This window comes from Sturnus vulgaris, chromosome 15 (assembly GCF_052056855.1).
Source record: "Sturnus vulgaris isolate bStuVul1 chromosome 15, bStuVul1.hap1, whole genome shotgun sequence".
In the NCBI taxonomy this organism is placed as follows: domain Eukaryota; kingdom Metazoa; phylum Chordata; class Aves; order Passeriformes; family Sturnidae; genus Sturnus; species Sturnus vulgaris.
In genome coordinates, this window is record NC_142257.1 from 19,173,718 (window position 1) to 19,187,450 (window position 13,733).

Genomic DNA, 13,733 nt, shown 5'->3' on the forward strand with positions numbered 1-13,733 from the left:
GAGGGTCACGGCAGGACAGACATCTCAGTTGTCACAATCAGAACACCCCAAGCCCTCTGTGCACCACTTACACTTCACTGCTCAACTTCTCACCTTTGAAATGAATAAATAATTGAAGTTTCAGGATGCTTAAGACTCCAAAACACCTGGACACGAGGTGCTGGTTGGAATGAACTGTATGTTTGTAAGTGAAGTTATTATGAGATGTGTCACTTGCACACACATCCACAGCCCATCATGAATTATCCAGAGCCAGGAGCAACTCTTGAGCAGAGAGACTCTCTAGGTCTTTAAGTCATGCTAAAAGAGATTAGTTTTACAAGCATACATTACAAGGACATACTTGCAAGAAAGAGGGCAAAAACTGGCAGCTTGTACATCTTGATTAGTTGCACTCACACCCACTTTCACCTTCTTGCTTCTGAGCACACCACAGCTCTGTCCTCTGCTGTTCAACAAGGCTGGCTCTGAATTCAATATTCCAGTCAATTAAAAAAACCATTTACCCACCTACAGCTTCAGCTGGAGATCTCAAGAGCACTTTGCTAAGATGAATACTGACCTGCTCAGTGTTACACAGGTTAAACACCGTTTTATAGGCACACAGCTCAGCCCTGTTTACATGAAAAAATTCAACTGACCTTTGTGGCTCTGTAAAGCTACGTTGCTAGTGGAGCCCTTGTGCAGACCATTTATTTAAGTGGGTCTTCTGTGCCCAGGTTGTATCAATCAGAGAAAGATATAGAAAAAGAATCTCCCCCCTCCCTTAGATCTGCATAGGTATCACCTCTACAAGCACCCAGAATAAAGTGAATGAAAAAATTCGGAGCCCTTGGGGAAGGTGGAGCACAGAAAACCACACAAGCCATCAAGGCCAAGTGTTCCTGATAACGTTGACCCTTACAGACTTTGCATTTACCTAAATGCCCTCTTGACCTGCTGAACACTGCAATGACACAACTGTGGGACCTACAATGTCCCCTCAGTTAACCTCCAGGTAAAAAAAAAAAAAAAAACCAAAAAAAAAAACCCAACCAACCAAACAAAAAAACCCACATTTTTTCTTCTCCTGACCCTTCAGCACTTACCAACCTACCAAGCTCATTAGTTTCAGTCTCCTCAAATGAAGACTTACTTTAGAACAGGGTGCACCAAGGGTGCCTCTTCTACCCTAATTTGTACCAAAGTCTCATTTGCTCCACATCAACTCCTCATCTGCTCAACATCAGCTCCATACAGAAATTCTTCTCAAGCACATACAGTCATATGCAGATCTATTCCATAATAGGGCACTGATTGCTGAGAAACTGGGTGTTCTTTGGGAAAAACAGCACACCACAAGTTGAGATCTCACTTTATGCCCAGTGCAATCCTACCTGCCACACTGGTGCCAGCTCCCTGCCTGCTGTGCTCTCAAAGCCCTCAGTGCGTGTTTCAGTCACTCCTGGGCTGTGACATCCACCCTCGTGTGCCCTTGTGCCACTCCGTGCACTAAAGCAGAGCTGCCAGAGAAGCAGCTGGGGCTGCACGGCCACCGTTCCACTCTGTGCCTTGCTAATGGTGATTCCTTTAGCTACTGCTGGCCTCACCTTTGCTTTTGCCATCCCCGAGTTTATCCGAGAATGGTTTGGGTTGGGAGGGACCATAAAGCTCATCCCACCCCACCCTGCCATGGCAGGGACACCTCCCACTGTCCCAGGCTGCTCCAACCCCAATGTCCAGCCTGGCCTTGGGCACTGCCAGGGATCCAGGGGCAGCCACAGCTGCTCTGGGTACCTGTGCCAGGGCATCCCCACCCTCACAACCAAGAATTTTTCCCAATATCCCATCCAGCCCTGTCCACTGCTAGTGAGAAGCCATTCCCTGTGTCCTAACCTTCCATCCCTTGTCCCAAGTCCCTCTCCAGCCCTTTAGGCACAGGAAGGAGCTCTAAGCTCAGCCCAAAGCTTCTCCTGTGCAGGTGAACAATCCCAGCTGTGCCAGCCTTTCCTCCCAGCAGAGCTGCTCCATCCCTCTGCTCATCCTGGAGCCTCCTCTGGCCTGGCTCCAGCAGCTCCAGCTCCTCCCTGTGCTGGGGCAGCTCTGCAGGTGGGCTCTCACCTGAGTGGAGGGGGAGAATCCCTGCCCTCGACCTGTTGTCCACAGTGCTTTGGATAAGCCCAGGATACAGACATTGATCCCTGAATTTAAAGCCTTTCAGAAAAGGCTCTTGGGATCTAACTCATTAACAAGGAGCTGTCTTCTAAATGAGAGAAATTACAACAAAAAGGAATGTCAGACCGGGGGAGAGTTTTGCTTTGTAAACTGTGTTAGTTTAGATCTGTGTATTGAATAATTTCTATCACTTCACAAAGCACGGGGAGAAGAGATTACTCCTCTAATTCCACCAGAGATATTTATGAGCACATATCAAAGGACTAACAGATGTTTCCTGTAGTACATTTGGGATTAACAAGCAAAAATATGTAATGATATTGAGAGAAAAGGTAGCTGGCTCTTTAAATCCATCAGTCACAAGGAATTATGAATCATATTCAAGTATCAGATTTGCCAACAGAAGAGTCTGGACTAACCTTGTACACACCAGAAATCACAGTTACACCCATTTCACCCTGACTAGCAGATAAGGAGTCACAGTCACTCCAGGAGAACGATCCCACTTCCCGTTGCAGTGACAGCATTCCTCCTGCACCTCAATAAATCCATGTGCACCCAGCTCTGCTTCCTGACACACCAGGCCACTCTCAGTGCTTGTGTCTCCAGAGGAGCTCATCCAGTCAGGGTGCTAGCATACAATTTTGTGGTAGCTCTATTTTAAATCTCATTTGCTGGATTAAAATAGTATGGAGTTAAAAGTAGTAATTATCAAACATCTGCACTTTCTCTAAAGCTGCAATGCTGTTTAACCAAGGCACGAGCTACAACTCACTGAATGGAGTGGAGCTATTCCAGATTAGCTGTGGAACAGTTGGGGTGAATTCCCAGAGCAGTTACAGATCCCATTCCTCAAGGTCACACTTGAAGTTGTGCAGGACTTTGAGTGATGTCACTCAGAGCAGGAAGGCCCATCCTGGGAAACATCCCAGGCCAGGGGGGACAGGGCTCGGAGCAGGGGCAGGCTTTGGGCAGGAAGGTGGCCCTGCCATGGCAGCAGAGTGGAACAAGGTGAGATTTGAAGTCCCTTTCAACCCAAACCAGTCTGTGACTCATCATTATGCCGAGTGACTGTCCCAAGAAAGTGACACTCAGTCCTCTTTTATTCCTCATGTTTCCCTTAGTGCCCAGCAAAGCTGAGAGGCACCAGTAAAACAGAGCCCAGTAAATTCTAAACAGAAGCACCACGGCCTCGTGGGCCCCAGTGCCCACCTGTGATGAGATCTGAGATCTCGGCCACCGAGATCTTAACTAATCCTCTGGCTAAGAAAGGTCATGTAGAAATCTAACAGGAACAGCAGATGTAAATTCAAGGCAGGCCTGAAGTGCCACTAAAGTGTATTTCCAGCTCATAAACATTTCTACTTCATGTGGATTCCTTTGCAAGATCAATTTCTCGATCTTACAGCTGCACAAGGAAGATATTCATGCTGCTAGAAAAACACAAATTACTTTTCTATTCCATCTCCCAGTTAACTTTATCAGACCAACAGAAGCCCTATAAAGGAGCCGCACATTAATGTCTGTCCTTACACATGTCAGCACAGAAATGCTGATGTTTCAAAGCCTGAAAATTCATTGTGAGGAAGGTATTTACATTTGTATTTTAAAGCATCGATTTAAGCACAGGATTTCTAATCTCTGCCCACTGCGCTCCCCCCGGCCACCTTGTATAAACTTTAAATCTCCGATGCAGAAGCCTATTATTAGAGCTGGCTGGAAAAAAAAAAAGCTAAAGACTGAAGGCACATTGTTTGTTATGGAAAAGGTTAGGGCAAAGCCTTTCTAAAAACAAAACTTACTAAACCTTTGTCACTTTCCGCTGAGAAAAGTCAAAACATTCCCGGGGATGTTTCAGAAACGGCTTCTTTGAAAATGACAGACAGTGACTCAACATCAAAGTATGTCCTTTTAAACAACAGGTTTCGATTCACGACGGTGAAATAAGTACAACAAAACACTTAATGTGGCCTTGGTGCTCCAACACAGAGCAAAGCGTAAAATGAGCTGGGTTTTCACCTTCATCAACACAATCCTGCCTACAAACCAACCCAGGAACGGAGAGAAACGAGCCCAGAGCAGCCAGCAGGACTGGGGAGTGCAGCCTCTCCCACCTCCCCAGTTCCAGAGCAGGAAAAACACAGGAAACCAGTAACCAGAGCACCCAGAAACACCTTCTGCACAACTCCCATCCAAAAAAAAAAAAAAAAAAAAAAAAAAAAAAAAAAAAACAATAGACGGAGCCAAACAGAGGGGGAAGGGCAGCAAAGAGCTCCCAGACGAGTTCAATACAGAGAGCCCAGACACGCCCGGAGTCACAATTCCGAGCTGGGCCATGGGACGATCGATGGCCCTGGCCAGGAGACAGGGCAGGGCTGGCGAGCCAAGGGCACACAGGCGAGGAACCGTGCCTTGATCGCACCTGATTCTTCACTAAACAGAACCGGAACACGCACTTTCCTGCAAACTTTCGGCCTGGAAGAGTTTAAGCGTTTTGAATTGGAACGAGCAATGAGTAACAAGGGGTGAGCCCCGCTGTACAGAGACCACCGGCAGCGGGCACGGGGCTCGCAGCGGATGCGCCCTCCTTGTTTTTTCCTTCGGGAAAAGTAGCAGGAAACTTTGTGCCAGCCGAGCGGAGACTCTGGGCTCCCAGCACAGGAGGGGATTAGCGCTGGGTGTCACAAAACGTGGCGGAGCCAGGCGGGGCCGCGGGGTGTTCCCGGCTGTTCGCCCGCGGGATCAGCAGCGCGGCCGGGGCTGCACGAGGAGGGCTCGCAGCTCAGCCTGGGGGTCCCAAAGGCACCGAGGGATCCCGGGGGGGACTCCCGGCCGAACCCAGCCCAGCCCCGATCGCGGCCGGGAGCGGCGCTGGGGCGGCCCCGGCCGTGCGGGGAGGAGCCCGGACACCGAAACTTCTCCGGGAGCGGCCGGGCCGCGCTGCTCCGCCGGCAAAACGCGCTCGGCCACCCCGAACACCGCGGGGCCATCCCCCCACGGGACACACAGCGGGGACACTGCCCGGGACACACCGCGGGACCGCCGCTCCCACGCGGGCCCCGCCGCGGCGCTGCCTCCCCAGCCATGCCCAACCCAACCCAGCCCGGCTCCTTCCCCTTCCCACGCGCGGCCCGCTCCGCTCCTATCCCATCCTCCGCCCCCCACCTCAGCAAAGCCCGGCTCGGCTCCCAAAAGTTTCCAAGTGCGAGAGGCACAACTTTACCGGGGCTGGGCCGGGCTGGCTCGCTCGGCGCTGCCTGCGCTGGCCCCGCCGCTTTGTCCCGTCCCGCGGAGGAAATGGGCTCTTCCGGCGCCTCCCTCCCCGCCCGGCCCGGCCGCTCTTCCCGGCGCCGCCCGCCGCACCGCGCCGCCCCCGCGCCCGGCCGGCACCGCCCGCCCGCAGGTGAGGGACGGGAACGGGAACGGGATAGGATCGGGACAGGACAGGACTGGGCCCCCAGCCCCGGACAGAGAGGGGACAGGACAGGACCGGGCCCCCAGCCCCGGACACAGAGGGGACAGGACAGGACAGGGCCCCCAACCCCTGGCAGAGAGGGGACGGGGACGGGATAGGGCAGGACAGGACAGGACAGGACAGGACAGGACCCCCAGCCCCGGACAGAGAGGGGACAGGACAGGACCCCCAGCCCCGGACAGAGAGGGGACAGGGCAGGACAGGACCCCTCACCCCAGGCAGGGACGGGACAGGACAGGACAGGACCGGACCGGACCCCCAGTCCTGGACAGAGAGGGGACAGGGCAGGACCCCCAACCCTGGGCAGGGACAGGACAGGATCCCTAACCCCGGGCAGGACAGGGCAGGACCCCCTCATTCTGGACAGAGAGGGGACAGGACAGGGTGGGGATGGGAGCACGGGACAGGACAGGACCGGACCGGACCTCCTCATCCCAGACAGGACCCCCTCACCGCATGTAGGGAGGGGATGGGGGAACGGGACAGGGCAGGGCAGGATCCCCTCATCCCTTCCTGTGCAAGGAAGGGACGGGGAACAGGATAGGACAGGACCTCCCTGACCCCGGGCAGGCAGGACCCCCTTGCCCCGGGCAAGGACGGGACAAGGGACAGGATGGGGCAGGACCGGACCGGACCAGATCCCCTGAGCCCGGACAGGGAGGGGACAAGGGACAGGACAGGGCTGGACCCCCTGACCCCGGCTAGGGAGGGAATGGGGGGACAGGACAGGGTGGGGATGCAGGACCCCCTAACCCCGGGCAGGGACCGGCTGGACCCTTTCACCCCAGGCAGGACCCTTGTCACCCTGGGCAGGACAGGACCAGACCCCTCTCACCCCGGGCAGGGCACCCTAAAACCCCCCCCCCATGTCCCCACAGCAGAGCCTGGCACAGCTCCCTGTCCCCTTCTCTCCCTGTCCCCTTCTCTCCCTGTCCCCTTCTCTCCCTGTCCCCTTCTCTCCCTGTCCCCTTCTCTCCCTGTCCCCTTCTCTCTGTCCCCGCCTCCCTTCTCAGCTGCCCCCAGCCCAGGCTCTCACGATGCCGCTTCTGAGCTCGAATCAACAAATTCAAAGTCAAAATCTGGCCTTGTCCTCCTAAGCACGACATACCGAGGGTCTTAGGAGAGGTGATGGATGCAGGGGTTTGAAGGAAAAGTTATAGCTGGGCTCCCCCCGGGTTTGTAAATTGGTGTTTTGGTTTGAAAACCCAGATATTTTCACCCTCCTGAGAGCTGCTGCTTTTAGGAAAAGCTTTGTTTTCATCCAAATGTCTCTCTTTTCATCCAAATGTCAGGTGAGAGGAAATCCCGGGGTACAAGCAGGAGCCCCTCCAAGAAGAGAGGAAGGTTTTGGGAACCCAGCCCCGACCTGCAGAGACAGGTGTGCAGGTGGAGAAACTTCTCTTTGTGCAGTAATTTATTTCAAAGTTTTCTTTTGAAAGTCTCAGTGAGCTTGTTGTGAGAGAGAGTGATTGTTTGTACCCTGCAACAAATTACTCTGGGACTTTCTGTAGTGTGTTTTGAGATGGTTTTTAATACAAATCTCTCCACAGAACTTACATTTGTACTGGATTGTAAAGACAACTGAATAAATTTAATACATTTCATGACTCATTTGCCAGCGCTGCTGAGATGTGTGAATCTATGTACTCCATCTTTTGTTATTAAGCAAAAAATGGAGATCTTTGAATAAGCTACAAGGCAGATTCATTCGAGGTGTGTAACTGAGTGAGGGGGCTGGCCTGAGGTCAGTGTCACAGCACAGGTGACCACACCATGGTCACGATCCTGGTTCAATGGGATTTGCAGGGCTGTGTTCCCCATCCTTGCCATATTCCCACAAGCTTTTCCTGCAGGAACACCGTGTCCTGCAGCAAATTAGATTACATTTTTCCTTCCTGCAGGTTTAATCCAAGAAAGGCATCCAAGACAAGGAAGTAAGTGTTGTTTTATAATCCAGAAATAAGATAGGGATTAAGAGCCAAGCCTTGTCAATGAGTGAAATGAGTTTAAAGAAGGTGAGATCTGTAATTATGAAACTGAGATACAGGTTATTAAAAAAATATAGGTCTTCAGTGCCTCAACAAGCAGACTCTCCTATGGCAACACAGGAAAAACAGATTTTTAACTTCATTGTATTTCCTGCTTATACCAAACCATTAATATTTGGTGCCAGTTGCACCAGGGATCCAAACTACTCATTTCTGTCTGTAGCATACTCTCAGTAAAAATGGAGTTTACACTTCAATAGCTTGCTTTCTTTCATTACTCCTTTTAATATCATGTCTTGGCCTCCTGTGGTGGCTTCCAGTTCTGTGTGCCTCACATCCTTTCAGGACAAAATGTCAGGTTTAAAAAAAAAAAAAAAAAATTCCTTTTTAAACCTACAGATTCAAAAAGTAGAAGGCCTGGAGTTGTAGAGAATCACATGTTCTATACTGCACCACTGAAAAGTCAAGGGAGAAGTAGGAGATCATCTGGCAGCTCTGTGGCTTCGTGGAGTGAGTTAAAAGGCTCAGCAAACAAAACATAAAATCGTGTAAAAATAGAGCCAGCTAGCTTGAGATTGGACTTTGTCTCTTAATTAACAGCTCTCTCTGAATCACAGCACTGGGCTCTGTCAACAAGACTAAAATGCAGGGGGTGTTCAGACAGGCACCCAGCAACAGCAGCTCCCACCTCCCTTCCAGTCCATGCCATTGGCAGCTTGAAATCGAATGCATTTTCTGAAATGAGTTACAAGTCTGCTGCTTGACCTCAAATCTTCCTGTAACAGCGTCTGTGGTTTTGTAATCCCATTCTCCTGGTGGTTTTTTTTACATGTTTTCCTTGCCCTTTTTCACTGGGTGAAAACGGAGAGGAGGACAGGGAGAGGGAGGCGAGGTGGCTGCACTGACACTGTGGGGAGGTTTGTGTAAAATCAACAAAAAAACCCCAAAAGCTCCGGCTCTCAGCCGGCCAGGACGATTCAAGGTGCCCCAGAGCAGAGCAGGGCTGGTGGCTGTGCCCTCCTGGCAGCCTGGCCCTGTTCCTCAGGTGTGTCCCCAAGGGCAAACCCTGGCCAGGGCCACCTGCAGGCACCGTGAGGGTGTAGCCACCGCAGGGAGCTGCATTTTCCTGTAAATCCTGGGCTGGGTAGGAAAGGGCTGGTTTAAATAAAATATATCACCTGCTGGAGCTCCACCGTCTGCCAGTGCCAGTGTACACAGGATCTAAATGGTGTGCATCACCTGGAACTGGATTTTCTATTTCTATTTCTATTTCTATTTCTATTTCTATTTCTATTTCTTTCTATTTCTTGTTGAAGGGAAGTAGTTGCTCCATGCATCCATTTCAAAATTCTTGTTTGGTCTCTGTGGTTTTGTTTTTGTTTGGGGGGTTTTTTTAAGCGGTTTCATTTTGTTACTTGTGAGAAGTAAGCATTGCACCTCTCGTGTCGTTTTCAAAGACAGGACTGCTGGGACAGAACACGGCGAGGGGATTGAGAGGGATGAGAGAAGGAGGGAAATAAAAAAGAATACAGAGAAGATACAGAGTGCTGTAATGGCAAGCTGAAGGTCCTGCCGGAGGGGCTGAATGGGCAGCAGGAACCGAGAGAGAGGAAAAACTCCTCTAAAGGAATCTCCGTGTTCAAAGAGCAGCCGGTTGAGGCTCTCTGCAGGCTGATGTCACTCTGGGCGATGGGGACAGCCCCAGGGCAGCCGTGCTGTGCCACCAGCTGTGTGAGTGCGAGCAGCAGCCCCGGGCACAGCCCTGCCACCTCCTGTCCCTGCGGGCACAGCCCTGTCACCTCCTGTCCCCGGGCTGCCAGCGAGGGGCCAGCAGCGGGGCAGGGACCCACAGCCAGTCGGAGTCACCCCAAAATGCTGCCTCCCTCGGGGGCTGGGGCTCTGATGAAGTCAGCAAGGCAGCAAAGTGACAAAATGAGGGTCTGGCACCAATAATTCATGTGTGCTATGGCAGCAGCTCCTGGGGGTTCTCCAGTGCTCATCTCAGCGTTCCACGCAGCTGGGAGGCATCACCATTGCTTTTCAGGGCTCGGATACAGAAAGAATTGAGATTGTCTCTCAGTATCCTGCTGGGAACCAGCATGTGCACAGCCAGAAATCAAATTCCAGGGTGCTGGGGCGATTCCTGGCTCGGGACTCTGGAAATGCAGGTAGGTGGTGGTTCAGGGGACACTGCAGGTACAGCCTCAGCTGTGACTACAACACCCAGCGTGGTGAGATGAGCCTCGGGCAGGAGGAGAAGGGATTTACCAGCACACCTGGGGCTCCCTGGCACGGCTGGCAGCGCAGGGCTCAGACCCAGTTGGTGCTGGAATACCTCTGGGGTCAGCACTGGGACCTGCTCCCCATCACTGCCACCTTCTCCATGGAAAACTCTGCCAGAAACATGGCCCGGTTCAGAACCGAGAATCCACTGGATCCTGAGTGAAACCTTCTCTTGCTGCACTATCAAACGCCCCTGAGCCCTCCGGAAAGAGAAGCAGCGTGGCCAGGGGCAGGGGGCTGAGGCACGGAGCACTACAGCACACGCCTGTGCTGCCTGGAAAAAAACAGGCAGAAACTGTAACGAGGGGAAATTGTGCCATCCCAAAAGGCTCAGCATCAGCTGGGTTCGCTGGTTGTTTTTTCCTACCCGAGCAGTTTGCATTCACCTCCAGGTTGGGGCAGCTTTTGTGTAATAAACTGACATAGCCCCGGAGAAGGGAACATTCAAAAAAGCGCCCCGAAGCAATGCACAGCAGAAGCCTGAGAATCCTCCTGCATGAGTCACTGACCTCCACACACTGCATCTATTTCAGCCTTTAATTAATAAGGGTTTACATTTCTATGGCACTTTCCATCTGGAAAGATCCGAAAATGCTGGAAAGACGAAGGGGTGTGCAGCACCATTGAAATATAGTTCCTGTAGAGGTGGGACTGTGAGAGCTTAGCCAAGGGCACTGGGGAAAAAGGTTCTTAATTTTAAATGTAGGTTCTGTTACATCACTGAGTATTTCATATCTGTGGAGAACAGATGAAAAGATTTTCGTTTCTAAGGCACTGCTTGAGTAAATAACATCGTAGATTGCTTTTGTTATCCAGGGGGGATGCAGTGCAAAACAAGTACTGGGTGATTTTAATTTGGGGTGTTAAAGGGTCACAACTTAAGCTACAAATTTAAACCATCATTGGATCAAGGCTTTCCTGCCTGCTCATAATTTATTCCCAAATATCAGCCACGAAGCACAAGCCAATGGAGGAAACAAATCCCGTGCTGACAGCACCTTACCCTGCATCCGGAAAACCGAACCCTTTCACATTCCCTGAGAGCTCAGCAGGATCCTGTGAGGCTTCAGCAAGGTCAAAACCAGCCCTAAGCAGCAAGTGGGGCAATGGAGAAAACCAGGAGGAAAGAGCCCTCCTGCCCCAAGGCTGACACAGCCCCCGAGGGGAGGCTTTTTTTTTTTAATTTTTTTTTTTCATTTTTATTTCTAAAGATTAAACAAGTCCATCTCTCTGCTCAGCAGATGAGCAGGGCCTGGCTTGCATGAGGGCAGCAGAAAGGACTGGCATCCACATCCCTCTCACTGAGCACTTGGCCACAGTGGGCTGGGAGCACTTGACCACAAAGAGTTTTCAAAGGAATGTCAAATTTCTCTTTTTCGCAGTGTGATTCTAAACTATTTTTATCTACCTCATTCTGGAAGAGAGACACGGGCATTGCCACGACTGGTCGTAAACTTTCATTACTTCCCGAGGAGAAATTGCAGGCAAATTACAGGCTAGTGCTCTCTTTTTATGTCTCTCCTGCTCCGGGCATGTCAGCACTGCTGCATTCCAGTCTTCCCCCAACACATTCCTCCCTGCGAGTCCTGTCCCCTCCCCGCCTGCTGATGGGCATTAATGACCTCCCTCTGTAATTAACACATTCAGCACCGCTGTCAGCACGGACATGAGCCCCCAGCGCCCTGGCAGTGCTGGGAAAACATTCTGTGTGTGCAGGGTGGGATCAGTCCTGACTCCCCCTCCACCCCCTGGCACCTGAGCTGTGCCAGGGTGAGGACAGGGCAGTGGGGGCACACGGAGCCTGTGGCTGCCCCATTCCCGGTGTCCCCTTCCCTTCCCTTCCCTTCCCAACTCACACCCTGCTCCTCCAGGCACACAAAGCTGTGTGAAAGGACAAACACTTTTAATCCTTCACATTCAGCATTCACGAGGTGTCTGTGGCAGGTATTTATTATCCCTCTCCCATCAGGACAAACACCTACAAGCAGTTTCTACACCGTGGTAGGATCAGGGAAACTGAGGCAGAGCAATGTTCCAATCCCTGCAGTTCCTGCCCCAAACTCATCTCCCTGCCATTCCCAGTCCCTGAGCCTGCAAATCCCACACCCACGTGGCTTCTTAGGCATGGAAACTTCATCCAAAGGGAGAAATTCTGTCGTCAAGGTGAAAAGCATTGCTACTGAAATGTGATCAAAGAGAGAGTTATCAACTTAAGTGTACTCAGGAGTTTCTGTTCCAGACAGAATTATCAACGAGAAGCCAATCTTATAAGGTAGCTGCTATTGACAGGGAAATAAAAGGAATACAGTTCTTACCAGACAGACCTAAGTTGCTCCAAATTGCTGTCAGCTTGAAATATCTTGCTGGTAATTTGTTTCCAAATTCTTTCTCCCTAAATTTGATTTGTTGCTGTGCAGTGGATGATCTATTCTGCACAGCACCTCAAAGAGCTTTCCCCGTTGTCCTCTCCCTGATTGTTTGTGAGCTATCACTTCTGGGAGTTGGCAGCATTTATTATAAAAAGGGACATCATTGCTTGAAAAGCAGACTTTTGTCTGAGGCTGTGGTATCTGCTGCCCTTACAAACGGCAGCTGAGATTGCTGGGAGGAAAGTCATCAAGGAAAAAAAAACCACTTTTCCTCCCCATCTTTGAGCTTGTCCACATGTACAAGTGGCCACTCTGCGTGTCTGTACCCTGGGGCAGGGGAAGGATGGGGCAGCACTTCCTAACAAGAGGTGAATAAATCCTTTCCCTTTTAACCAGGATAAAATCCCACCTCCTGTGGCATTGTAGCAAGAGCAGGAACATCACACCCAGCAACTTTTTTTTTTTTTTTCTGCTGATCTCTGCTCTTTCTTATGTGAGGGAGGAAGAGAGAGCTCTGACTTATGAAGCATCCTGCTGGGTTCAGTGATGTCTCCTGCATGGTGTGGCTGGGGCTTTCCCAGGCCTCTGAACAATCGCCCTCAGCTCCCCAGAGGATTTCTTCCTGCACTCTTGACACACAGGCACAAATGTGAAACTCCACCTCACCTCTCTGTCAGGATCTGTGCAGCCTGGGGTGACAATGAGAACAGGAGCCTTGTCCTTTTCTCTTTCAAGAATATAAATGTGTCTTCTCCTGTCCTCACTCTGTCCAACGGTTTGAGCAAATTCAAGGAAATTCTAGTTTGGGGGTGAGCTTATTTACATTCCAGGAGTGGGCACAACAGAGAGACTTGGCTCCCCAGAAATCATCTTGTGTATATGGCCACATTAGATAAAAAGAAGGAAGGTATTTTCTGGATCTTTCTGGGAAGGTTTGGGCAATTTCAGCGTATTTCTGCTCTCCAGCTTGTTGGCAGTACCCATAGGTGACATTGCTGTGGGTAGGGCAATGTCAGGCACTTCAGGTCACCCCAAGAGCTTGTGCTGCAACCTTGGACAGGTTTTGGTGCTACCCAGAGCTGGAGAGAAGTGGAGACTTGGGAGCCGGTGGAAGGATTTCACTCTACCCACGCAGGCACTGGAAAATTAATAATTGTTGCACATGCTTGAGAGCAGCACAAAACACAGAGCTAATTCAGCTGGCTGTAATTCTGCCACACGGTTTACTCTGACATCACATCAGGGAAAGCTCCACTTAAGCAATTGTAACATCACTGAAAGGATGGAATTAAGAAAAAAGGAGAAGGAACATAAACCTCCCACTATTGTTATTTTCAGAAAGCAATAACAGGAAGAGCCAGTTAAAAGGCCCTGAGGCTCTGAGCTGTTATTCCTCCCTGGAAACCAGCCACGTAATACACAGAAAAACCCTGAGCTGTGTGTGGGGGCTGCTCTGTGCCCACC

The 13,733-nt window shown here is 51.0% G+C and overlaps 1 protein-coding gene across 2 annotated transcripts in view; it reads right to left on the reverse strand.

The window, feature by feature from the left end:
* CTNNA1 (catenin alpha 1) overlaps positions 1-5,464 on the reverse strand; it is a 119,525-nt gene extending 114,061 nt beyond the window's left edge. The window contains exon 1 of one of the 2 annotated variants that reach the window (XM_088173968.1): positions 5,378-5,464. The gene's annotated coding sequence lies outside the window, so the exon portion shown is untranslated. Of the gene's footprint in view, positions 1-5,319 lie in introns of both variants that reach the window. The other variant, XM_088173967.1, reaches the window with a different exon arrangement.
* Positions 5,465-13,733: the final 8,269 nt, after the last annotated feature.